Source organism: Mesoplodon densirostris, chromosome 5, assembly GCF_025265405.1.
Source record: "Mesoplodon densirostris isolate mMesDen1 chromosome 5, mMesDen1 primary haplotype, whole genome shotgun sequence".
Lineage (NCBI taxonomy): Eukaryota > Metazoa > Chordata > Mammalia > Artiodactyla > Ziphiidae > Mesoplodon > Mesoplodon densirostris.
In genome coordinates this window covers 115,700,010-115,725,585 of record NC_082665.1, presented here as the reverse complement: position 1 = coordinate 115,725,585, position 25,576 = coordinate 115,700,010, and the positions used below count along the sequence as shown (strand labels likewise).

The 25,576-nt window shown below is 43.1% G+C and overlaps 1 protein-coding gene across 6 annotated transcripts in view; it reads left to right on the top strand.

Annotated features, from left to right (window-relative positions):
• The first annotated feature begins 18,149 nt into the window (after positions 1–18,149).
• The window catches only part of ATP13A3 (ATPase 13A3), an 81,818-nt gene continuing 74,391 nt past the window's right edge, over positions 18,150–25,576 (top strand). For 5 of the 6 annotated variants that reach the window (XM_060099309.1, XM_060099308.1, XM_060099312.1 and 2 more), the window contains exons 1-2: positions 18,150–18,650; positions 19,420–19,463. The gene's annotated coding sequence lies outside the window, so the exon portion shown is untranslated. The remainder of the gene's footprint in view (positions 18,651–19,419; positions 19,464–25,576) is intronic. The other variant, XM_060099310.1, reaches the window with a different exon arrangement.

The window sequence follows — 25,576 nt, the reverse complement described above, 5'->3', positions numbered from 1 at the left end:
TGGGTTTTCTTTGTTCTTCTTTCTCTAGTTGCTTTAGGTGTAGGGTTAGATTGTTTATTTGAGATTTTTCTTGTTTCTTGAGGTGAGATTGAATTCCTGTAAACTTCCCTCTTAGAACTGCTTTTGCTGTGTCCCATAGGTTTGGGGTCATGTTTTCACTGTCATTTGTTTCTATGTATTTTTTTTTATTTCTTCTCTGATTTCTTCAGTGATCTCTTGGTTATTTAGTAGCGCACTGTTTAGCCTCCATGTATTTGTGTTTTTTACAGTTTTTTCTTCTGTAATTGATTTCCAATCTCATAGCATTGTGGTCAGAAAAGATGCTTGATTTTGTTAAATTTTCTGAGGCTTGATTTGTGACCCATGATGTGATCTATCCTGGAGAATGTTCTGTGTGCACTTGAGAAGAAAGTGTATTCTGCCACTTTTGGGTGGAATGTTCTATAAATACCAGTTAAATCTATCTGGTCTATTGTGTCACTTAAATCTTGTGTTTCCTTATTTATTTTCTGTTTGGATGATCTGTCCATTGGTGTAAGTGGGGTATTAAAATCTCCTACTATTATTGTGTTACTGTCAATTTCCCCTTTCATGGTTGTTAGCATTTGCCTTATTGCCTTATTGAGGTGCTCCTATGGTGGGTGCATGAACATTTATAATTGTTATATCTTCTTCTTGGATTGATCCCTTGATCATTATGTAGTGTCCTTCCTTAGCTCTTGTAACAGTCTTTATTTTAAAGTTTATTTTATCTGATATGAGTATTGCTACTCCAGCTTTCTTTTGATTTCCATTTGCATGGAATATCTTTTTCCACCTCTTCACTTTTAGTCTGTATGTGTCTGTAGTCTGAAGTGGGTCTCTTGTAGACAGCATATATATGGATCCTGTTTTTGTATCCATTCAGCCAGTCTGTGTCTTTTGGTTGGGGCATTTATTGATACATATTATCGATATGTATGTTCCTATTACCATTTTCTTAATTGTTTTGGGCTTGTTTTTTCTTGCCTTTTTTTTTTTTTTTTTTTGCTGTACGCGGGCCTCTCACTGCTGTGGCCTCTCCCGTTGCGGAGCACAGGCTCCGGATGCACAGGCTCAGCGGCCATGGCTCACAGGCCCAGCCACTCTGCAGCATGTGGATCTTCCCGGACCGGGGCACAAACCCATATCCCCTGCATCAGCAGGCAGACTCTCAACCACTGCACCACCAGGGAAGCCCAGGGAAGCCCCTGGGCTTGTTTTTGTGAGTCTTTTTCTTCTCTTGTGTTTCCCTCCTGGAAAAGTTTCTTTAGCATTTGTTGTAAAGCTGGTTTGGTAGTGCTGAATTCTCTTAGCTTTTGCTTGTCTGAAAAGCTTTTGATTTCTCTGTTGATTCTGAATGAGATCCTTGCTGGGTAGAGTAATCTTGGTTGTAGGTTTTTCTCTTTCATCACTTTAAGTATATCCTGCTACTCCTTTCTGGCCTACAGAGTTTCTGCTGAAAAATCAGCTGATAACCTTATGGGGATTCCTTTGTATTTTATTTTTTGTTTTTCCCTTGCTTCTTTTAATATTTTTTCTTTGAATTTAATTTTTGTTAGTTTGATTAATATGTGTCTTGGTGTGTTTCTCCTAGGGTTTATCCTATATAGGACTCTCTGTGCTTCCTTGACTTGACTGACTATTTCCTTTCCCATGTTAGGGGAGTTTTCTACTATAATCTCTTCAAATATTTTCTCAGCCCCTTTATTTTTCTCTTCTCCTTCTGGGACCCTTATAATTCAAATGTTGGTACATTTAGTGTTGTCCCAGAGGTCTCTGAGACTGTCTTCAATTCTTTTCATTCTCTTTACTTTATTCTGCTCCTCAGCAGTTATTTCCACCACTTTGTCTTCCAGCTCACTTATTCGTCCTTCTGCCTCAGTTATTCTGCTATTGATTCCTTCTAGTGTAGTTTTCATTTCAGTTATTGTGTTGTTCATCTCTGTTTGTTTGTTCTTTAGTTCTTCTAGATCTTTGTTAAACATTTCTTGTATTTTCTCAATCCATGCCTCCATTCTATTTCTGAGATTCTGGCTCATCTTTACTATCATTACTCTGAATTCTTTTTCAGGTAGCTTGCCTATTCCCTCTTCATTTGTTTGGTCTTGTAGGGTTTTACCTTGCTCCTTCTTCTGTGACATATTTTTTTGCTGTCTCATTATTATTATTTATTTTTTGGTGAGTGGGATTGTGTTCCTGTCTTACTGGTTGTTTGGCCTGAGGCTTCCAATGCTGGACTTTGTAGGCAGTTTGCTTGGGAGTTCCTTCCGTCTCCTTGGGCATCAAGGGTCCCCACCAGCATCTGGCAGGTGCCCTAGTTGTGGGGAGACATGAAGGCTGTGTCTTCCCACACTGCCATCTTGACTCTGCCCTCTAAAGTTTTAAAAATGTTAATATTTTACTATATTATTTTATCTATCTATCTATCTATCTATATATATATATATTTATCTTTGTTGTTTTGTTGTTGTCAACCCATTTGAAAGTTGCAGACATCATGGCTCTTTATCCTCAAAAACAATCTCCTGGGCCTCCCTGGTGGCGCAGTGGTTGAGAGTCCGCCTGCCGATGCAGGGGATACGGGTTCGTGCCCCGGTCTGGGAGGATCCCATATGCCGCGGAGCGGCTGGGCCCGTGAGCCATGGCCGCTGGGCCTGGGCATCCGGAGCCTGTGCTCCGCAACGGGAGAGGCCACAACAGTGAGAGGCCCGCATACTGCAAAAAGGAAAAAAAAAAAAAAAAAAAAAAAAAATCTCCTATTTTTTTTTTTTTAATTTATTTATTTTTATTTTTGGCTGTGTTGGGTCTTCGTTTCTGTGCGAGGGCTTTCTTTAGTTGCGGCAAGCGGGGGCCACTCTTCATCGCCATGCACGGGCCTCTCACCATCGCGGCCTCCCGTTGCGGAGCACAGGCTCCAGATGCGCAGGCTCAGTAGCTGTGGCTCACGGGCTCGGCCGCTCTGCGGCATGTGGGATCTTCCCAGACCAGGACTCGAACCCGTGTCCCCTGCATTGGCAGGCAGATTCTCAACCACTGCGCCACCAGGGAAGCCCAAAAAACAATCTCCTATTATATCACATCTCAGAAAACTAAAACTGGTGAAATCTAAATTCAAAATTCCCTTCTTTCTAAGAATCCTTTTACATACTACCAGGATTCCAAACAAGGTTCATACATTGCATTTGATTGTTATGATGTGCTGGTCTGTTTTATTCTAAAATAGTTTATCCATGGTTTTGTTTTCTGATTGTTTATTTTCAAGACATTGACATTTTGGAAGAGTTCAGACCAGTTGTCTTACAGAATACTCCCACTTTTGGATTTGATTGATTGTTTCCTACTAGTGTCTAACTCATTCCTCTAACTCCTGCATTCCCTGTAAACTGGAAGTTAGATCTAATGGAAATTTGTGGGTTTTAATTAGATTAAAGTACAGTGTAATCTGGGAAGTGGTGATCCATTTTCTAGGTATTGACTGGATTAAACACCATTTGGGGGACTTCCCTCATAGTCCAGTGGTAAAGAGTTGCTTTCCAATGAAGGGGATGTGGGTTCAGTCCCTGGTGGGGGAACTAAGAGCCCACATGCTGCAGGTCAACTAAGCCCTCGAGCCACAATTAAGACCCAATGCAGCCAAAAATAATAAATATTAAACACCATTTTAAGTTGTTGGTACTTTAGAAGATCATCTTTAGCCTTATAAGACTCCATTCCTATCCTTTACCCACCTAGGGAGGGATGCATGGTTATATATGGACAGAGAGGGAGAGAGAGAGGAAGATTTCCCTGGCAGTAAGAGGAAGAGCACTGAATTTGGAGTTTAGCCCTGAAGTTGATCATATCCCTTTCTCAGTTTCCTCATCTAAAATTTAGAATAAGTTTCTTTTTAATGGATTGTTGGTTTCAAATGAAAGATCAGAAAAGTCTTTTTTTTAGTGAAATAAGAAGATCTATGTGGAAGTAGCTCTGCTTCAGGGACTGACATCCAGTTCACAGACATCCTTGATTCATCTCAAGTAAGTGAGCAAAGTATGAATCAATCAATATATCATCTATTATCTATCTATCTATCTATATCTATCTATCTCTATCTCTCTCTCTATCTATCTATCATCATCTACCTACCTACCTACCTACCTACCTACCCACCTATCCATCTAGAGTAATGAATTTTTGGTATTTCTCAAGAGTGACTAGAAAGTGTGGTGGGGTCCAGTTTTTCAATGATGATTTAAGACAGTGGTTCTTAATCAGCGGAAATTTTGCCTTCCAGGGGATATTTGGCAATGTCTGAATACACTTTTGGTTGTTTAACTGGGGAGCAGTTACTGGTGTTTAGTGGGTGGAGGCCAAGATGCTGCTAAATATCCTGCAATAAACAGGACTGTCCCCCTCACCCCCCAGCCAAAGAATTATCCTGCTCAAAATGTCAATAGTGCCAACATAGAGAAAACTTGATTTCATATAAGGCACAATTAAATATTGAACCTTAGTCCAAAATCCTAGGCCAATCCTTCAAATAAGTATTGGGAATTTGAAATTCCATGCCATAAAACAGTGAATTATGAATAGAAGAAGAAAAATAGAAAGAAAAAAATGGAGATACAAATATGTTAATCATTTCAGTTAACATAATTGCTACAGTTCAACTGAGCTTCCTCCAAGACTAAAAAGAAATCACAATCAGTTGTATAATTTTTTTTTTTTTTTTTTTTTTTTTTTTTTTCTGTACGCGGGCCTCTCACTGCTGTGGCCTCTCCCGTTGCGGAGCACAGGCTCCGGACACACAGGCTCCGCGGCCATGGCTCGCGGGCCCAGCCGCTCCGCGGCATGTGGGATCCTCCGGGATCGGGGCACGAACCCGCGTCCCCTGCATCGGCAGGCGGACTCTCAACCACTGCGCCACCAGGGAAGCCCCAGTTGTATAATTTTGATTATTAAAAAGGGTAACTCCTAAAGGACATTGATTTTCCTAAAATAAATTATAAAATGTAATTTTCAAAAAGTGTTTTATAATACAGGGAGCAATGAGTGACCTAATGATGGGATGGGCAATAGTCTCAGTATTCATGAAAAAAATGCAGAAGTAAGTTCCATATGGCTATTTATTATAGCAACTTAGATAAAAGCTACAGGGAAAATATTCAGATGAAATGCCTTTAGGGTGATTCTGTGAGGCACTGGATTAATATGATTCCATTTGGAGCCTTCTGATGGTCTAATTTGATTAAAGAATTGAATTATGGTACCTGGAGGAATATAAGGTTTAAGTAAAGGCACCACTGAACCATGGCCTGGAGCCCTTATTATGTTTTTAAAAACACTTTGTAAATATACTATTTAAAAAAATAACTTTATTGAGATATTATTCATGTACCATAAAAATCACCCTTTTAAAGCATAGAAGTCAGTGTCTTATGGCATTTTCACAGAGTTGTACAACCATCACCACTGTCTAATTTCAGAATATTTTCATTACCCCAAAAGGAAACACTGCACTCATTAGCAGTTACTCCCTCTTCATCCCCCCAAACCTCCTTCCTCCATCCCTGGAAAACACTAGTCTACTTTCTGTCTCTGTGGATTTGCTTATTCTGGACATTTCATATAAATGGAATCATACAAGATGTGGCCTTTCGTGACTGCCTTCTTTTACTTAGCATAATGTTGTCAAGGTTCATCCATGTTGTCACATGTGTTGATATTTCATTCTTTGTATTGCCAATTAATATTCCATTATATGGATATACTTATTCACTTCTTGGTTATTATGAATAATGCTGCTATGAACTTTGGCATGAATGTTTTTTTATCCTGAAAAGATATTGAATTTTGTCAAATACTTCTGCATCTATTGAGAAGATCATGTGGTTTTTGTTCTTTATTCTTTTTTTTTTTTTTTTTTTTTGCGGTACGTGGGCCTCTCACTGTTGTGGCCTCTCCCGTTGCGGAGCACAGGCTCTGGACGCGCAGGCTCAGCGGCCATGGCTCACGGGCCCAGCCGCCCCGCGGCATGTGGGATCTTCCCGGACCAGGGCACGAACCCACGTCCCCTGCATCGGCAGGTGGACTCCCAACCACTGCGCCACCTGGGAGGCCCTGTTCTTTATTCTTTTAACATAGTGTATTGCATTTATTGATTTTCATATGTGAGATCAACATTTACATTCCTGGGATAAATCCCACTTGGTTGTGGTATAAAACACTTTTTACATGTTACTGGACTTTGTTTTCTAGTTTGTTAAGGATACTTGTGTCTATAGTTATAAGGGATATTGGTCTGTAGTTTTTTTGTATTGTCTTTGTCTAGTTTTGATTATCAGGTTCATACTGGCCTCATAGACTGAGTTGGGAAATATTCCCTCCTATTTTATTTTTTGGAAGAATTTGTGAAGAATTGGTACTCTTCTTTAAATGTTTGTAGAGTTCATCGGTGAAGTCATCTATCTGGTCCTAGGCTTTTCTTTGTGGGAACATTTAAAAATTACTAACTCAATCTCTTTACTTGTTATAGGTCTATTTAGATTTCTATTTCTGCTTGAGTCAGTGTTTTTTTTTTTTTTTTTTTTTTTTTGCAGTACACGGGCCTCTCACTGTTGTGGCCTCTCCCGTTGTGGAGCACAGGCTCCAGACGCACAGGCTCAGTGGCCATGGCTCACGGGTCCAGCCGCTCCGTGGCATGTGGGATCCTCCCGGACCAGGGCACGAACCCGTGTCCCCTGCATCGGCAGGTGGACTCTCAACCACTGCGCCACCAGGGAAGCCCTTGAGTCAGTTTTGATACTTTGTATCTTTCTGGAAATGTATCCATTTTGTCTAGGTATCTAATGTGTTGGCATACAATTATTCGTAGTATTCCTTTATAAATCTTTTAATTTCTGTAATGTAGGTAATGGTGTCCTCTCTTTTATTCTTGATTTTGGTAATTTGAGTCTTCCCTCTTTTATTCTTGATTATCTGGATAAAGATTTGTCAATGTTGTCAAAATTTTCCAAGAATCAAGTTTTGGGACATCAGTTTTCTGTAATGCTTTCTTATTCTCTTTTCAATTTATTGTCACTCTAATCTTTTTTATTTTCTCCTTGGTAAATATACTATTAAATGTTTGCATAATGTGTTATAAACTACATTCTCATTTTGCTGACCATCTTTGGGCTTTAGGTTTTCTCTTCCTTCCTTTTCCTCCATTATAAATGATATCTGAGTGACCATCTCTGTGTAAGCATTTTCTCTGTTTCAAATACTTATATATGTTAATAGAGGAGAAATGGCTTTGGAGGGACACACTGGTCCTTTAATTTACCCAGCTATTTGACATTGAACAAGTTACTCAAGTTTAGGTTTCTTTAGACATTAACATCCCTTTAGGATGTTAATCCTTTCTTGGCACCTAGGTAATGTTATTAGTTTTCTATGATTGAGATATCTTGAGCAGAGGATGTAAACATTTCTTTAAAAACTTGATACATAAAGGAATACTTTTTATTGTTCCTTCTTATATGAAATAAGAAAAGGAAATAAATATAGATATGGAAGGAGCCACTTCAAAAGTTCCAAGACAGGTATCTGAGTGATGTGATGGTCTTTTCTATGTGTCAACTTGGCTAGACCAGTTATTCAGTCAAACACTGATCTAGATGTTGCTGTGAAGGTATTTTGTAGATATGATTAAAGTCCTTAATCAGTTAACTTTAAGTAAGGGAGGTTATCCTAGACAATCAATTGGTTCAATAAGTTGACAGGTCTTAAGAGCAGGGCTGACTCTTTCCTGGAGAAGAAGAAATCCACCTGAGTGCCCCAGCTGACCTTTCCTGATGGTCTGCCATATAGATTTCAGCCTTGCCTCGTCAGCCTCCACAATCGTGTAGGCCAGTTCTTTGAACTAAACCTCTTTTTTTTTTTTTTTTTTTTTTTTGCGGTACGCGGGCCTCTCACTGTTGTGGCCTCTCCCGCCCAGCCACTCTGTGGCATGTGGGATCCTCCTGGACCGGGGCATGAACCCGTGTCCCCTGCATCGGCAGGCGGACTCTCAACCACTGCGCCACCAGGGAAGCCCTGAACTAAACCTCTTAATAGATATCTCCTGCTGTTCCTGCTTCTCTGATTGATCACTGACTCTTACAAGGAGGACCAAATTTAATGAAAAAAAGTTAAAAATTCTAAACCTCCTTATCCTACATTTATTAAGGCTGTAGGCTAATTTATTCAAAATTTATTGAGTGGTTACTACCTAATGTTTATTGTTGTAGTTGCTGGGACTATAGGAATGAATAAAATAGAGAAAATTCCTGTCTTCGTGGAGGTTACATAGCAACCATAACAATATTGACCACCTGCTACAGCATCCACATGTGGAGGATAAAAAGGTGAACTATACCCTCTCTCTTGGACCTTGTAATTAGTCCATGAATATTTGAATTGGTATGAAGGAGGGTGGAACTGAGCAGGAATTTTAATTGTAGGAACACATAGTTTCTAATGAAGAGATAAAATCAGGTATTTCAGAGAAACTATGAGGTACCTCTTGAAGGGATATTTGAGATCTTTAGGGTCCTGAGACTTCTTCAACAAATAAAATAATATTTAAAAAATGAAACTAAGTTCATAGATGTATTTAGATGTACCCTAAAAAAATCATAAGCTTAAAAAAATTATAAAGGGAATTTTTAGTAAAGCCCCAAGAGGTTTCACTTTGGCTTTCTTTGTGAGCAATATGAACTATTTAAGTATATTTAAAGAGTCCAGTGACAAAGAGCAATGTGCAAATAGTGAGATGTTTCTGTTGTTCTCCACTTTAACACCTGGTTCTATTTCATTTTGTGCCTGCAGCTGTTGTGGAATTTGCAGAACCTTGAGCTGTTTGGACTCTGCTTTCTAGACTGGATTAGATTACAGGTAACCTCATGGTGGAGGTGTATTTTGGATCAACTTACTTTTGAAATGTTTCTGAAAGAAATTCTTTGGTAATGGGACTTCCATACAGTAGCTCAGTCAATATTGCCTTAATTTGCCAATTTTGGTGAGGCATTTTTTCCTTTGACAAAAACAAAACAAGAAGAACAAATGGGTTCTTTTTCTTTATTACTATAAAGAAGCAACAGCCTTCAGCAAACAGATGATAACAAACAACCTTCTGGTGATCTTGAGATATGGACCTGTCATAGTGGGATGAACATCTGTCGACTTGAATGAGACAATCATACCCACCTACTGACCTGCAATCCTTTCACCATTACTGAGCAATTCTTTTTTGTTGCCAGGAGCCTAAAGGAAACAATCACCTATAGCTGGGCGTGTTCCTTGTTTGCTCCAGAAGCCAGAACTGCCAGCACTGAAAATAGGTCACAAGTGGCTAGCAGTCCCTGAGAGGCTCACAGGAAGTAGCTACAAAGGTCAGGGGAGGTTTTTAACGATTATCTAAGAGGCCAGTGAATGACAGGCCTACAGGAGTTTCTCTGCTTGGCATCTGAAACAGCCACGTGGAGGAGCTGCCTCGGAGACAGACTGACAGGTGTGGAGATGTGAGCCTGGTGCCTGAGCCCCATGGTGCCTTTGTTCTGCTGTACAAAAAGCCTATGACTATATACAGTATAAGAAAATCATCTTTCAGGACTCAAAGGATGATCATGAAGGATTTACGGCATTAACTGCAGAAACCCAACACAATAGCCCAAGTGGAGAGTCAAGGTTGCGATGAACAATCTCTGAATTAATTCCAACCCTGAGATATTGGGATCCCATGATATCAGGTATATGTTTCTACTAATATTTGCTTTCATGGATCATTTGTTACTGAAGTTTATACCTTAATGCTGTTTCACTGAGAAAATTGTTATAGTACAAATGTCAGGGTAGAGTTACAATCTTGACATTACTTTTCACTTGTCTTATTGGCCAAGAACACAATTTCAGAACCAGCTTGACCCTGGGAATTACTAGGCTCAATAATAACCATTGCCTCTCCCCGAATAAAGAGGCAGGATACCATAGAGCAGGGATCATCCAACTTTTTCTGTAAAGGGCCAGATATTATAAATATCTGGGGCTTTGTGGGTCATACACTCTCTGTCACAACTACTCAACTCTGCTGTTGTAACACAAAAGCAGCCATAGACAATACGTAAATGAATGAGTATGGCTGTGTTCCAATAAAACTCTATTTTTAAAATCAGGCAGCTGGCTTTGACTTGGGGCCCTAAAGGGTAAAAGCACAGACTTTGGAGTCAGGTTCAAATCCTGGCACTATTACTTGCTAGCTGTGTGACCTTAAAGAACTTAATTAACCTCTCTGTGCTTTGCTCTTTTCATATCTCTAAATTGATAACAGTACTTACCCCACAGTGTTGTTATAAAGATTAAATAAGTAAATGTGTAAAGTACTTAAACAGTGCCTAGCAGATAGTAAGTGTTATACAAGTGTTTGTTAGATAATTAACCATCCTGTGAAGTAGGTAATACTATTCCTATTAAAACTGAAATTTGAAGAAATAAATATGTTACTTCTAAGAAGGCTAAGACTGGAACCTAGTTTTCCCATCTCCAGTACAATTGTTCTTTTCTCATCAGAGGTGAAATCATTACCTCTAAACACAGAGAAATCCTGGGAACAGCCTAAGGGGGCAGGCCTTGCCCCTAAAACCATCATTTAAAGAGCTGCTTGTATTTCTCCTCTCCCTGTCCACACGAGGAGGCCCTATAAGCAGTCGTGTGCTGGAGCTGATTTGTGTTGGCTCATTCGAGCAGATTGCTAAATTTTCAGGAATTCTGTGAGCTGCATAAACTGTTGGTAGCTTGAAAATGGCCATGGTGGGAGTATTTACACCATGAAACTAGCAGGTGCTCCGAATCAGGGCTTTTTTCCTTCAGGAGGCCTGGATCACTAGCACATGACTGGCTACATGCCAGCAGTGAGCACTCCTCCAAGCAGGGGTCCTATGATCTAAGCGAGTTGGTAAACAATATTCAGCAGCATGTGACCTACCATATCCTAGTGTACCATGGCCTGAGAAGAATGCGCATCCCTGGCTTTCTGTCTCGTGGCAGAGACAGAAAAGATTACATGCTTTGTTTAGCAACAGAAATGAGTGAGTGGTGGGCCCTGGACTCTGATTTCTATACATCTGATTCACAGCTCTCTTCCTATTCCTGTTCCAACACACTCGTGTGCATGCACACACACACACACACACACAGAGGCCTGTGTGGTTCAAGCTAAATAGGGACAAAATGACTTAGGAGGGGCTGAAGGAAAGAGAGAGCTTGTTAGGCAAACATCATCAAGTACTTTTAATGGTCACTTTTTATAGGAAAGGCAGTGAGTGCTGTGGCATTTTGTTTTTAGTCTTCTAAATTTTTTTTTTTTTTTTTTTTTTTTTTTTGGCTGTGTTGGGTCTTTGTTGCTGTGCACGGGCTTTCTTCTAGTTGCGGTGAGCGGGAGCTGCTCTTCATTGCGGTGCGCAGGTGTCTCCTTGTGGTGGCTTCTCTTGCTGCGGAGCACAGGCTCTAGGCACGCAGGCTTCAGTAGTTGCAGTGCATGGGCTTGGTAGTTATGGTTTGTGGGCTCTAGAGCCCAGGCTCAGTAACTCCGCGGCATGTGGGATCTTTCCAGACCAGGGCTCGAACCCGTGTCCCCTGCATTGGCAGGCAGATTCTTAACCACTGCACCACCAGGGAAGCCCCTTTTTTAGTCTTTTCTAAGGTGAAGTCTTCCTGAACACTGTCCTCTAACCTGTGGGAGCAGCGGAAGAAATACAAAAGAGGGCTGGAGTCAGTCAGAAGGACAGTAAGACAAATCACTTCCTCTTATGAAGTTGTGAACCTCATTTTTCTTCTCTATAAAATGAGAAGCTTAATCATGCCATTGTTAGTCTGACATGGTGGTTGTGAAAATCAATGACAGTTTGTTATTCATTTAGTCGACATACTTATTACTGAGTACCATCATTAGCCAGGTCCTCCACTAAGTGGTAAGGATCCAGAGATGGGTGAGTTGGGTCCCTACTCATGAGAAAGTCAGAATCTGGGTGTTTAATCAGATAATCCAAAGAGTTTGGATCCCAGAGGCTGGATCCCTGTGACTTCATTTGGTTGTACTGATGAAGAGTTTGACCCTGGAGCCAAGTTGCCTGTGTTGAATCCTGGCTGTGTGTTGTTTATTAGCTCTGTGACTTTGAGTGAGTTATTTAGTATCTTTTCCTATTTTGTAAAAGGGAATTTTAAGCTCTCCTCAGTTTCATCTTTAAACATTGAGATGATAATAGTACCTACTTCCTGGATTATTCCAAAGATTAAATGAGATAATGCATGTAAAGCTTTCTCATTTTAAAAAAAATACAGATAATAAAATCTATTAAAAAATACAGATAATACAGATAAAAATCTCTTTAAAAATACAGATAATAGTAACTAATGCTGCTTTTAGTATTGGCATTGTTGTAATGATCAAATAACATACAAAAGTACTTAGAACTATAGAAACAAAAACACAAATACAACATAGACTAATGGAAGACACAGACGGTAAACAGGTACTTGTTCAAGGTTGCAAATGCAGTAAAAAGATGCACAGAATAGGGATGCTTAGCCTGAGAGTCAGGAAAGGCATTTAACAGAGATGATGTTTGGGAATGTAAATTCATTCATTCACTCATTCATTTGACAACAAACATTTGAGAGTCTACCATATGCCAGGCTTCATCTAGTGCTTGATATATAGTGATAAACTAAACCGATTCAGTCTTTGCCAGTAGCTGCACCAAAAGATGGCTTCTGGGGAGGGCAGGGGAAGTGCTTCCTGTGTCCCTTCCCGTTAATTCCAAAAATCCTTTCCCCATTTACAAACATGGACAACTGATCCTTTTTCAGTCTTACATAAAGTGCCATGGAAGCATAGCCGCAAGACAAACCCTCATTTCTTCGTCCAAAAAGACTACCACTTTTAAGCCCCGAAAAATTCTTGAGTTGTAATCAGTCCTCATCTTCACAGAATTGAAATCTGGTGGGAGAGACAGGTGTTAAATATGTACATAAACTCACAGGTAATTAAAATTGTGGTAATGCTTATAAAGAAAATAAATGGAGGTCATCAGAAAATAAAGGAAAGAATAAATAGCCAGGGAAGGCCTTTTTCAAGAACTGACGTACACGTATTTAAGGCATGAGCTGAACTTGTATGAATTAGCCAGGCAAGGAAACAAGGGAAAGAGAGAAAGAAAAGGTTGTGCAAAGGCCCTGGGGTAGGAAAGAGTGTGGCATGTTTGAAGAACTGAAAGAAGGCTTACTGTGGTTGGAATGAGGTGAGGTAGGGAAGGGAGGAAGGTGAGGGTGTAGGAATGTCAGTGAAGGGGGAGTGATGGGCAGGCCATGTCTAACCCTGGACTTTGTAGGTCAAAGAACTTCACATTTTATTCTCAGTGAAATGGGAAGCAGTTGAAAACTTTTATCAGAAGCTATGCTCGGAGTCACACACAATAATACACTCTGGCTGCTGTGTAAGAATGGATTGGAGGATGGTAAGTGTGAAAGTGGGGAAATCAGTTGGGGGCTAAGGTGGTAGTTCCAGGTGAGAGAGAAACTTGAGAGGTGGCTTGGATTATTCTAGTGGAAGTAGAGATGGAGAGAGGTGGAAGGATTTGAAGTGGATTTGATATTGGAATGGAAAGAATGACACCCAGGTTTCTGGCTTGAGCAGCTGGGTGGGTGACAGTGTCTTTTGCTGATGAGAAATTCTGAGAATGTAGCTGGTTTGGAGAAGAAGGGCAAGAGCTGAGTTTTGGATAAGTGAATTTAAGAGGTACCAGTGAGACATCATGTGAAGATGATATGGACGTATGGCCCAGAGACTCTGAAGTGAGACCTGGGCTGCAGGTATATATATATGGTTGTGAGTTATTAATCTACATGCAGACAATAACTACAGCTATGGTATTTGAGGTCATCAGGGGGAGTGAATGTGGATCAGGGCTCTCATCCTTTTTTGAGGTTCCAGATGTCTTTGAAAAGCTGATAGATGCTATACTTCTTCCTTTAAAGTATTTTCATTCAAGTTTAAGGCATTTATAGACCCTCTGAAGCCCATCCACAACTCCTGTAAGGTCCATAGATGACCAATTAAAAAAAAAAAAAAAGACCCAAGCAATAAGACTTGTATATAAAGAAAAACAGGCCCTGGATTGAGCCCTGGGGAGCAGCACCATTTAGAGGTGAGACAGAGGAAGTATCCCCAAGAGTCTGAGGTGGCGTAGACAAAGAGGGAAGAGAAATTCCAAAAGACTTATTGAAACTGAGAGAAAAGTCTTTCAAGAATGGGAGATAGGGCTTCCTTGGTGGTGCAGTGGTTGAGAGTCCGCCTGCCGATGCAGGGGACACGGGTTCGTGCCCCGGTCTGGGAAGATCCCACATGCTGCGGAGCGGCTGGGCCCGTGAGCCATGGCCACTGAGCCTGCGCGTCCAGAGCCTGTGCTCCGCAACGGGAGAGGTCACAACAGTGAGAGGCCCGAGTACGGCAAAAAAAAAAAAAAAAAAAAAAAAAAAAAAAAAGAATGGGAGGTAAGTATTGCTGAGAGGCCTGAGAGATAAAGACTGAGAAGTGTCCACTGAGGTTGGCAACAGCAGTGACCTTTGGGAGGCCCAGGACTGTACTTATGAAGGGTTAGAGCTCTTGGAAGGAGGCATTGCCTGCTCCTCTGCAAAAACTGGAGTGAGGGGGAGATACTGGATGCAGAGGTGGGTTGATGTGTAGATTTGCAGGTGTTCCCTCTTGATGGCCTGCGTTTTTTTCAGTGAACTAGAAGGTAAGGTGACAGTGAGAGAGGAAGACAATTGAGAACAAGGATGGAAAGTGAAGTTAGAGCTTACTAAGGCGTCTGTTACCTATTTGGGGTTGTGATCAGGGGCTGGGTCTTAAAGAGTGAGTAGGATCAGATGAGGGAAGGGCTGGGCTCAGTACGAACAGAAGTCTGGGCACAGAATCATCGTGGGCCAAGAGCCAGCCAGGCTTCCAGAACTTCTCAAGGCTTTCTCCACTCCCTTTCTCTTCATCCTGGGCTTCTCTTTTTCTGGCTTGTCTTTCCCCTCAGTCTATAAACATGCTCAAGCTTTACCCAGTGACTCAGCAACTCCTCTCATCAGTGTCCAAATTCTCTTCTTTCCATACCCAAAACATCTGTAACAGGAAACTTTTTGAAATCTTCAATTGCTCTTGTTCTTCCTATAGTTTTCCCTTGCTTGGTTGCGTGTTGCCTTATTTTGGGGATGTTGGCTGCTTTTTGAAGTCTGGAGTTCTACATGGTCTTTTAAAAGCCTGAGTGCATTGATAAGTTCATGCTGGGTTCCTTGGAGATACAAGCAACAGTCAGAAGCTGGGGGAACCCCTGCAGGATTTTAGATAGGTATGTGTTTTAGACAGTTCACTCTGGAGGCTGTGTGGAGGATGAATTTGTCTGAGGGAGACTGTTAGGAGGCTGCTGTAATAGTTCAGGCTGGAGAGGATGGCTGGAACTTTTGCCAGTGGGAATGGAGGTAGAGATTTGAGTGTTACTGAGGGGAAATAGAAATGACCGGATGATTGGATAACACAAGAGGCTGAATCTAGAATGACTCACACTCATTCCCAACTTTCTAATTCTGATGGCTGTGGATGGTGGTGCCAACAGCTGAGGGAGGAGCTGCTATGAAGGCAGAGGATGAGTTCGGTTTTGAGCAAGCTGAGTTCGGGGCACCCCTGTGATATCTAGATAGAGCTGCCTGGTAGGCAGTTGGATATTTGGGTCTAACTTTTGTGGAAGAGGTCTGGGCTGGTGATCATTGATTTGGTAATCGAAACTGTGAGGGTGGAGGTGATTTCCTAAGACTGGAATGAGACGAGCTGTGGGCTTGCAGTGGAGTCTCCCATATAAGGTGCAGACTCACAGTTGGTTGTAAAACAGGATGTTAGGGGGCAGGGCACAACTTTAAAAAAAAATGACATAGCCATAGTAAGTGACAAAAACTACTGAGAACCAACTAGGTCCAAGATGGCAGAAGATTCGACTTCCAGTAGACCTTGAGCCTCATTATACGCTCATTGTAATACATTAGCATGCTAAATGACACACCCACAGGCCCATGACAGTTTTGAGGCCAACCATAAAAGGTCAAAAAGTGCAATTCTTGGAAATCCCCACCCCTTCCCCAAAACAGTTGGAATAATCCTCCCACTCATTAGCTTATGAAATTATCCACGCCATATTTCAAGGCCTCTTGCTTCTTGCCTTCCGAGATGGCCCACACTCTGTCTGTGGAGTGCGTTTCTCTCTAAATAAATCTGATTTTTACCTATCACATCGTCTCCGAATTCTTTCACAATGAAGAAAGAACCTTAAATTCACGGGCAACAATAGCCACCCAAGGAGGCACAGGCTTTATTTACCTAGATGTGAGAACTGGAAGAGTTCTCACATCTTCTGGAAACCAAGAGAGTATTGAGATTCCAGAGGTGGGAGTCGTCTGAGCTGTCAAATGTAGCAGAGAGATTCAGATAAGATAAGGGTCTGCAGGATGCCTGCTAGATTTGGGAAAATGAAGGTCATGGTTTACTCTGCCCTAACAGGGTTAGGAAAGGTGCTGGGGGGGGCGGGGGGAGAAGAGGGGAAGCTTGAGTGCCTAGTGCTGAGATGTGAGGAAGTGGAGTCAGCAGGACAGACCACCGTTTAAGAGGTCTGCATGAGAGGAAGAGAAGCGCTTGGAAGCTAACTGGAGAGGGCCCTTGGAGAGGAGGGTGGGCACGATAGTTTTGTTTTTGGAACCTGAGCTTGTTTAAAGGCTGAGGGAAAACAGCGACGAGCCAAGGAGCCCAGAGAGGTGAGGAAGGAGGCTTTAAGGGCTCCACGCCGCCAAGACAGCTTCTTAGAGTTTGCCCAACGCTTCCACGCTCCTTATCTCATTTAATCATTTGAGGGGGAAACAAACGGTGAGACTGAGCCCAGGAATCGGGGAGAGAGCTGTAGATCCATCTCGGTCCAGGGCTTAGTCCATGCCACGTGGTACCAGGAAGTGCGCGGAAACCGTCCAGCTCCACGCAACCTACGGGCCAGGAGCAGCGCGTTCCTGGCTCCCCGTGAGGTGACATCGGTGCCGTGGACTTGGGGATGTGTGCTGCCCCCAGATGAGGTGTCAATACGTGTCGCGGACCAAGGGTAGCAGCCCCCCGCCTAGTGTTTTCATGCGCTATGAACCGGAGGATGAACGCTCCCTGCCCTCGGCAAAGTATGCCCAAGTGCGGTGCACCAGAGGTCGTTGAGTCTCCTCCTTTCTTACGCTCCAGCAGCTGGGAGTTCTGTTAGCGGTAAGGTGAATGACAGTAACAGTGATAGCCGGGCCTCAAGGGCGCGGGCAAGGTAGTCTCACGGCCGACAGATGGCGGGAGCCCGAGGAGGCAGGTGGCTGAGCGCGCTCCTCGCGCGAGTCACCGAAGGGACGTCGCGAAAACCAAACTCGCGATTTGTTCATCCGGCCGGGGCCCTTCTCCGAGATAAATCTTCTGCGAGGGAAGTATTTAATTTGCATCCAGCGCTGTCGGAAGAAACTCCTTACCGCTGGAGGCGGTGTAGTGGGTGCGTGGGAGCTTTCTCCTGGGTACGTCTTCCAGTCCTCAGCCCAAGGCCGGGCAAGCCAAGCAGGTTGTTAAATGCAATTTATAGTTTTTGGTTTGTTTTTGGAGGGGGGAGTCTGCTCTTAAGGAATGAAAGGTACCTGGATTGCGAGCCAGGATCTGACCTCCTCTCCATCATTCTAGTACAAGCTACCTCTGTGACCTTGACTCTGCGCAAGTTAAGCTAGGCCCTTCACTGCGACTCAGTTTCCCTGTTCATAAAATGGGGATTTGGACTATGATCTGGTCTGCACGGCCAGGATAGCAAATTCCACCTCCTCCCGCCAAAAAAATGCATTCCTCCGTTAGAAACACCCCCTCCCGAACAGCCGACTCCTCTGTAATGCCCTCCCTCACCCTTTCTTTTCTCCTCCTGCCTGGGGGGACGGGACCAAACGGGAGGAGGTGGGCGGGGCCGCCCATCGCCCCGCCCACCCGGCCCCTCCCCTCCCGACTTCCCCTCTGCGCCCCTCCGCTTCGGCGCTGGATGAGGCAATCACGTGACCTCATATCCGGCTCGGGAGTCCCGAGCTCGCCGCGCGCGCTCCCTCGCAGCCACCCGGCTCTCCCCGCAGCGTGATCCAGGCGCCACCGCGGAGGGGAGGGGGGGTTCGCTACGTCGCTGGCGGCGGGAGGCCGTTTCGGAGTGCAGAACGCCCCCCTCCCCTGCTTATCTCCCCCTGCTGCCCGCCCTTGTTCTCGCCCTGCTCCGGCTACACGCCGCCGCCGCGGGCGCCGAGGAGGAGAGCGCGGACGCCCCTGCGCCCGGCTCGGCCCGGGCCCCGCCGCGGCGCCTCCCTCCCCTCACCCCGAGCCGCAGCGTGCGGCGGCGGCGGCGCCTCGAGCTCGAGCGACCCGCGGCCGCCAGCGCCGGCCGAGGGCGATGGGGCTGGGCTGAGGCGAGGCGGCGGCGGCGGCGACAGCAGTGGGCCCCGGCCCTGCGCGGCCCCTCGGCTGCTTCGGCCGGGAGGCCGCCGAGGAGACGGCGCGGCGGTGCCGGGTGAGTGGCCCCAGCTTCCCCGAAGCGTCGGAGGGCTGGGTGAGCAGGGCGTGGAGCCGGTGGGAGGTTGGAGGAGGTGAATGGTATTGTCGGGGGTGGCGGGTACCAGGTGAGCTCGTGGTCGGCCTCCTCGAGCCGGAATTGGGCATCACTTCTCGGGGAAGGTGTGTGTGGGCTGGGGAGAGGAGTGTTAAGACTGCGGAATGTCTGTCTGGGACAGGTGAGGCGCGGAGGAGGGCACCACGTTGTGGGTGTGAAGACCTGGTTGGGACACGCCGCTTGGGGGGAAGGCGAGTGTGTTGGGTTTGGGAGTGAGATGGTGGTCCAGCCCTTTCAGAAAGTCCGGGAGATGTTGAGATCGAAGGTAGGGGTATTGGCAGGGCGCTTGATGGGTTTGTGCGGGTGCTGACTGAGGAATCTTCATTTCGACCTTAGCCACGGAGTAGTGGAGCTCCTGGCCAGTCACCGCATAAAGCTAAGTGAGGCCCAGAGAGGAAAAGTGACTTATGACTTGCTTAAGGCCTCTCACTTTGACTCTAGAAAAACCCAGGGCCCTTTCTCCATGGCCTCTCTCTTTAGAGCCTTTCCTTCTCCCCACATCATTCGCAAAGTTAGGTTCTGGTGGATATGTGACCTCTTTTTTTTTTTTTTTTTTTTGCGGGGGGAGGGGGAGCAGAGGGAATCTGACTGGGGATTGACAGTAGTAATTCAGAGCTTCCCAGTTTGGAAAGCTTTTGTGACAGGTGTTTATCATTTCCTCTTCCCACAGATCTGACAGAAACATCCTTGGATCTTGGTGTCTGGACATAGGAGGTATGAATCACTCAGATAATTAACTACTTTTTCATCAGTGTTTTAGAGCTATATTTAGTGGTTACATTAGTGCAGAATGAATGGGTATGGAGTTGTAAACCTAGAAACAGAAACCTATGTTTCCTACACGATTCCAAACGAAATGAGTAGAACGTTTATGTATGTAATGACTATTTTAGATCTATGAATCAGGAAGTTAGAATTTTTTAAAAAACTAAGAAATGCAGGGACGTTTAAGATTATTGCAGAATGAACACTTGTCTAAAGACTTTGTTGCTAAAGTGAAGGTGTTCTGATTTGATTGTCTTTTGAAGGGCAATTACTTAGTTAAAAATGCTCTACCGGGCTTCCCTGGTGGCACAGTGGTTGAGAGTCCGCCTGCCGAAGCAGGGGACACGGGTTCGTGCCCCGGTCCAGGAAGATCCCACATGCCGCAGAGCGGCTGGGCCCGTGAGCCATGGCCGCTGAGCCTGCGCGTCCGGAGCCTGTGCTCCGCAACGGGAGAGGCCACAACAGTGAGAGGTCCGCGTACCGAAAAAAAAAAAAAAAAATTAAAAAATGCTCTACCTTTGCTTAGAATTCAGCCTTTTAGTACCAGGGCACATTTATTAATTTTGTTTCACTGGAATATATGTGGTATTCTTTTCTTAGGAGGATTGTTGCTTTGCTGAATAGGCTACAGTTGCCAAAATAAATGGATGCAGGCATCCCATTCTGGTTTAGCGACCCTTTTTAAAGGCAAGTCAGTTCCTGGAAGTTGCTTGAAATAGTAAGCCTATTATTAATAATTGTTATGAAAGTTTACTTTTGCTGCTATCCTTGTTTTTGTATTATCCACCATTAGAGCAGATGAGGGTGAGACGCCTAAGTGAGATTTTTGAACATTATTAGAACAGCAAAGCCTATTTTTGGTCAGGGGATTGGATAGGAAGAATGTTGACATTGGTTGGTTGCATTACTTCCTAAGTAGTATAATTATAAAAAAATAAAAACATTAAGTAGCAATTTACTTTGAAAATAAAGTTGACAGGCTTCACTTTGACTCTGTGTTCAAATTATGTAGTAAGAGGGCAGAGTTCTTCGTCCAGGCTGACCAGGAAGCTTTATTTGGGGTAGCTTTGGTTGTTAAAGTTTTAATTTACAACTGATTTGAGATAAATAGGATAAATTCCTATATAGATAGGAAAATAGTTTCACAGTAGTTAAAACAAAACTCTATAACCTGAATGTCTAAACAGTATTTTCTGATGAGTTTTCTACTTTGTTCTGCTTATTAGTTATTAGAGCTAAAATCCTTCTGTTGGTTTAGTTAGCCCTAAATAGTTATTTCATTTAGGTAACATCAGTTTCCCATCTGTTATGTTTCAAGTATGGATTCTTATGTGGATAATAGTGTGTGTTTGCAGCTACAGAATATTGTAGTAGAAGAAGCATGAACTTGGGAATCAGACCTGAGTTTGATCTGACTTTCTTAACTAGCTATTGACTTTGACCAATGCTGATAGTTATAGAGTAAGCTTACTGGATACTGTGCTTTGAATTAAACATGATGTGAATTGTCTCATTTAAACCCCATTTTACAGATGGGGAAACTGAGGTTCAGAGATGTAAGTTGCTCAAGGTCACATGCAGCTAATCCGGTAAACCTAGAAATAGAAACCTCTATGTCACATACAGTAACAGAACTAGGATTCTGGCTGTGTTGAAAGTCCCTTATACTGTTGCTTAACTTCCCTGTTCTGCTTTTTCTTTCTTCTTTTTTTTTTTTTTTAAATTAACAAAGGAGAATACTAGTACTTACATCAGAGAGTTTTGAGGATTAGCTGAGAGCATATGTAAAGAAAGGAGCCCTCTCCCTGGCACATAGTAAATATTCCTTTCCCCCTTCCATTCCATATACTGAATCAGGGCTGTGCTTGTTTAGCATGGTGGTTTTGTAACCACTGTGAATATAAGGTTTTAAATGTCAATATACTTTATTGCTAAAATGGATAGCAGTTCTAGGAAATGGGCAGTGATGAATGATAATGGGGCATGCTGTGGAGTTTTGTCTTTAGTTTTTGTATTTTTTCCCACTGGTCTAGGTGATGGTGGAAATCGGAACTTCATGCTTGTGAATGACAATGAGGTGGTGGTTGTAGTTTCTAAAATCTTAGAAGACAGAAGTAGAATTTCAAAATGATACTGATTACTTGGTTCATCTAAAGCTGGCTTTTGTTCACTGGTATACTGGGTAACCTAAGCAGGGGACCTTGTGAACGGACCCTAAGTTGAATAGGAGTTAGCAGCTTAGCACTAACTGGACAACATTCTTCAAACAACTCACAGTGGTATGCTAAAGGAAGATAATCTAGTGTCTGACATCTACCTGATACATAACCAGAAGGTTTGTTCCAGTGATGGAATGTGTTCTGAATGTGCTCTGTAGCTCATCTGGTTAAATCTGGATCTAAGAGTTAGCTGATGGGATTTAGTCTTTGGTTTTAGAACATAGTTTTTCTGTGTGAAATGAAGCCAACTGGCCTGTTGGAGAGAGTAAATCTGTAGTCATCAAAACCGTATTCTAATTAACCCACTTAACTAGTCCAGGTAACAAGCAAGAAGCAAGGAAATGATCATTACAGTCTTACTTTAATGTTGTTGATCTTCATATTTTGAGAGTAGAGAAATGAGAGAGGATCAGGATTGGGCTACATATTTTAAGATTTAGGTTAGGGCTTCCCTGGTGGCGCAGTGGTTGAGAGTCTGCCTGCTGATGCAGGGGACACGGGTTCGTGCCCCGGTCCGGGAAGATCCCACACGCCACGGAGCGGCTGGGCCCGTGAGCCATGGCCGCTGAGCCTGCGCGACCAGAGCCTGTGCTCCGCAACGGGAGAGGCCACAGCAGTGAGAGGCCCGCGTACCGCAAAAAAAAAAAAAAAAAAAAAAAAAAGATTTAAGTGAAAGAGTAAAAGGTTCTAGGCTTATTTAATCTGGAGAAAAGTATGTATCAATTACAAGGTAGAATGTCCTGAAGTTAATGGTAACTAGTAATTATAAAAATTGAGTTAAAAACATTAAAAACATATTAGTAAGATTAAAAATAGAGGTAATGTGAAATGTTATGAATAAATGGTAACTGGAAAAAATGATCACTGTTATCATGGTGAGTTGAAAATGATTTTTTGGTCCTCAGTAAGAAGGGGGAAAAGTGGAATGAAGGAAAGGGAGAGCTGTTCAAATAATCAAATATCTGAGACAGAGGAAAGTTGAGGATGAGGATTGCTGAAGAGTTTCCATAGACCACCTCTCCAGAGAGCTATCCCAACACCAGACCTCGTAATATCTTAAGCCCACAGGCTTGTATTGGGGCCTTTGCTAGGTCTGAGATGGTAAAATATTAACTCAAGTAGCAAACTTTGAGACTGTCCAAATTAAAAAAGGACTTATGTACCTTATGTATGTGTCTCTCCAAGGGAAGGGTCCACATAGATTTATGAAAATGGAGCTTCCCAGAGGCATGTATCTTTGAAGTTACAGGTGAAAATGAATCTTTTACCTTATCTATCACCAAAGGCCACTAATGCTAGTATGAGCTGAGAATTCAGGAAGAAAGTAGTACCCTGTGTTTGAAGTCTGTTTTTTTGTATGTAAGATGGGATGAATGAAGTGAGTTGTAATTAATCTCTATTTTTTTGTAATTAATCTCTTAATCAAAATTTCTCTCTTGTTGACTCTTTCACTTACTTGCTGTGGATCTTGCTTTATTTATTTATTTATATATTTTTTTGCGGTACGCGGGCCTCTCACTGTTGTGGCCTCTCCCGTTGCGGAACACAGGCTCAGGACGTGCAGGCTCAGCGGCCATGGCTCACGGGCCCAGCCGCTCCGCGGCATGTGGGATCTTCCCGGACCGGGGCACGAACCCATGTCCCCTGCATCAGCAGGCGGACTCTCAACCACTGCGCCACCAGGGAAGCCCTGGATCTTGCTTTTAAATAACCCATTGAGGGAATTCCCTGGAGGTCCAGTGGTTAGGACTCTGAGTTTCCACTGCCCGGGGCCTGGGTTTGATCCCTGGTCGGGGAACTAAGATCCCACAAGCAGCACAGCGTGGCCAAAAAAAATATATATGTATATCCAATGGCACTCAGATACTAGTTAGATTAGAAGCATAATTTCCAGGAAAAGTGAGTTAACTGTAAAGTAGAATTTCTTCATTACATGATGTGGAACACGCTGATATCTCTATAATCTTTCTCAGAAATTATTATTAAAAGTTACTTATATCTGTTGTTGGGTGATGAGGTGAAAGACAGGTCTCCCTCAGTGATAGCAAGCTAGATTAATTGACTCCTATTTTTTTTTTGTTTTTTTATTTTTTTCACAAAGGAATTTATGAGTTGGACATTGAAATAAGGAGGTATGAGATTGGAAAATAATAATGCTGAGTGGTTGTAGGTTATTTAGACTAGCCCCTTCTTTTTATAGAAAAGGAAACTGATGTCTGGAGAGGTAAGTGACAGCATGTTGGTAAAGGAGAAGCTTTCTATTAGTTGGGTGTTCTTTCCACCCTTGTCTTTAGTTTGTACTCTGTAGTAATGACACATCTCAAAACTCAATGTATGTTTTGTGGGTTTTTTTTTTTCTTATTGAGAACCAACTTTAAAGGATTGATTTTGATGACTTGACAGACTTCTGTTACATTTTTAGTTTATTTTAAAATAAGTCATGGAACAGCTCCCACATATGTGTCTAGCATGGCTTATTTACAGCATCCCTATTGCTCTATTTTTCCTATTTGTAAAGTAGGATGAAAAATATGTTAGTAACTTACTTTGATATATAAAAGACAAGTATTTTGGTTCCTAATTCTTGCTGATCTAAACAGCTGAGTAAAATGAAATCCCCTTTTATGTAGGGGCTTTGGGCCTACATTCTCATTTAAGGTAAAAATCCTGTGTAGTCAAAATTACCCATGAAAAAGTCATTTAGGAAGGCACCAGTTTGAAAACTGGTTAACTGACATGTGGTTTTTCAATTCTCACAGCTAGTTTTTTCTTCAGCTGTTAGTATAGGTTACTTTTTTCTGGAATCATAATCGGTTATGTGCTTTGGATTGACCAAGGAACACCAGATTTAGTCTCCGTTGCATGCTCACTCTGGGACAAGAATGTGAGGGCAAGCGTCCTGCCGCCATTATTTAGAGTATTTTTCTCTCTTGTTTTTCTTTTTTCTTGCAGCACAGATAGTTGAATTGTAATTAAATCCATATGTGATGTGATTCCACAGGGTGAATAATGGAGAAAGAAATTAGGTGTTTAGGAAAATCTGCTATTTCCCTAGGGTTATACTGGGTGTTTTTTTTTTTTTTTTTGCGGTACGCGGGCCTCTCACCGCTGTGGCCTCTCCCGTTGCGGAGCACAGGCTCCGGACGCGCAGGCCCAGCGGCCATGGCTCACGGGCCCAGCCGCTCCGCGGCATATGGGATCCTCCCAGACCGGGGCACGAACCCGTATCCCCTGCATCGGCAGGCGGACTCTCAACCACTGCGCCACCAGGGAGGCCCATATTGGGTGTTTTATACCACACAAAACTAGCATAATTAAAGGGCTAAGTAATAAAGTTGGGATTATTGGGGCACTGTTGGTACTTTTTATAATTCTAGGTGGATATTCAGCTACTATCAGTGTTTTTTGTTTCTGTTTGTTTTGTTTTTGTTGTTTTGGCTGTGTTGTGTCTTTGTTGCTGCTCGCCGGCTTTCTCTAGTTGTGGCGAGTGGGGGCTACTCTTTGTTGCGGTGCGCGGGCTTCTCATTGCGGTGGCTTCTCTTGTTGAGGAGCACGGGCTCTAGGTGCACAGGCTCCAGTAGTTGTGGCACACGGGCTTAGTTGCTTCGTGACATGTGGGATCTTCCTGGACCAGGGCTCGAACCCGTGTCCCCTGCATTGGCAGGTGGATTCTTAACCATTGCGCCACCAGGGAAGCCCTTACTATCAGTGTTTTTAAGAGTTAATGTCTCCTTACTGCTAACAAGATTTGCTTTATTTAAAAACAACTCTGTAAGTTGTTAATGTTTTCCATGAAATTTAAAGTATTTGAACTTAAATATCACTCTGGGGATAGCACAGTAA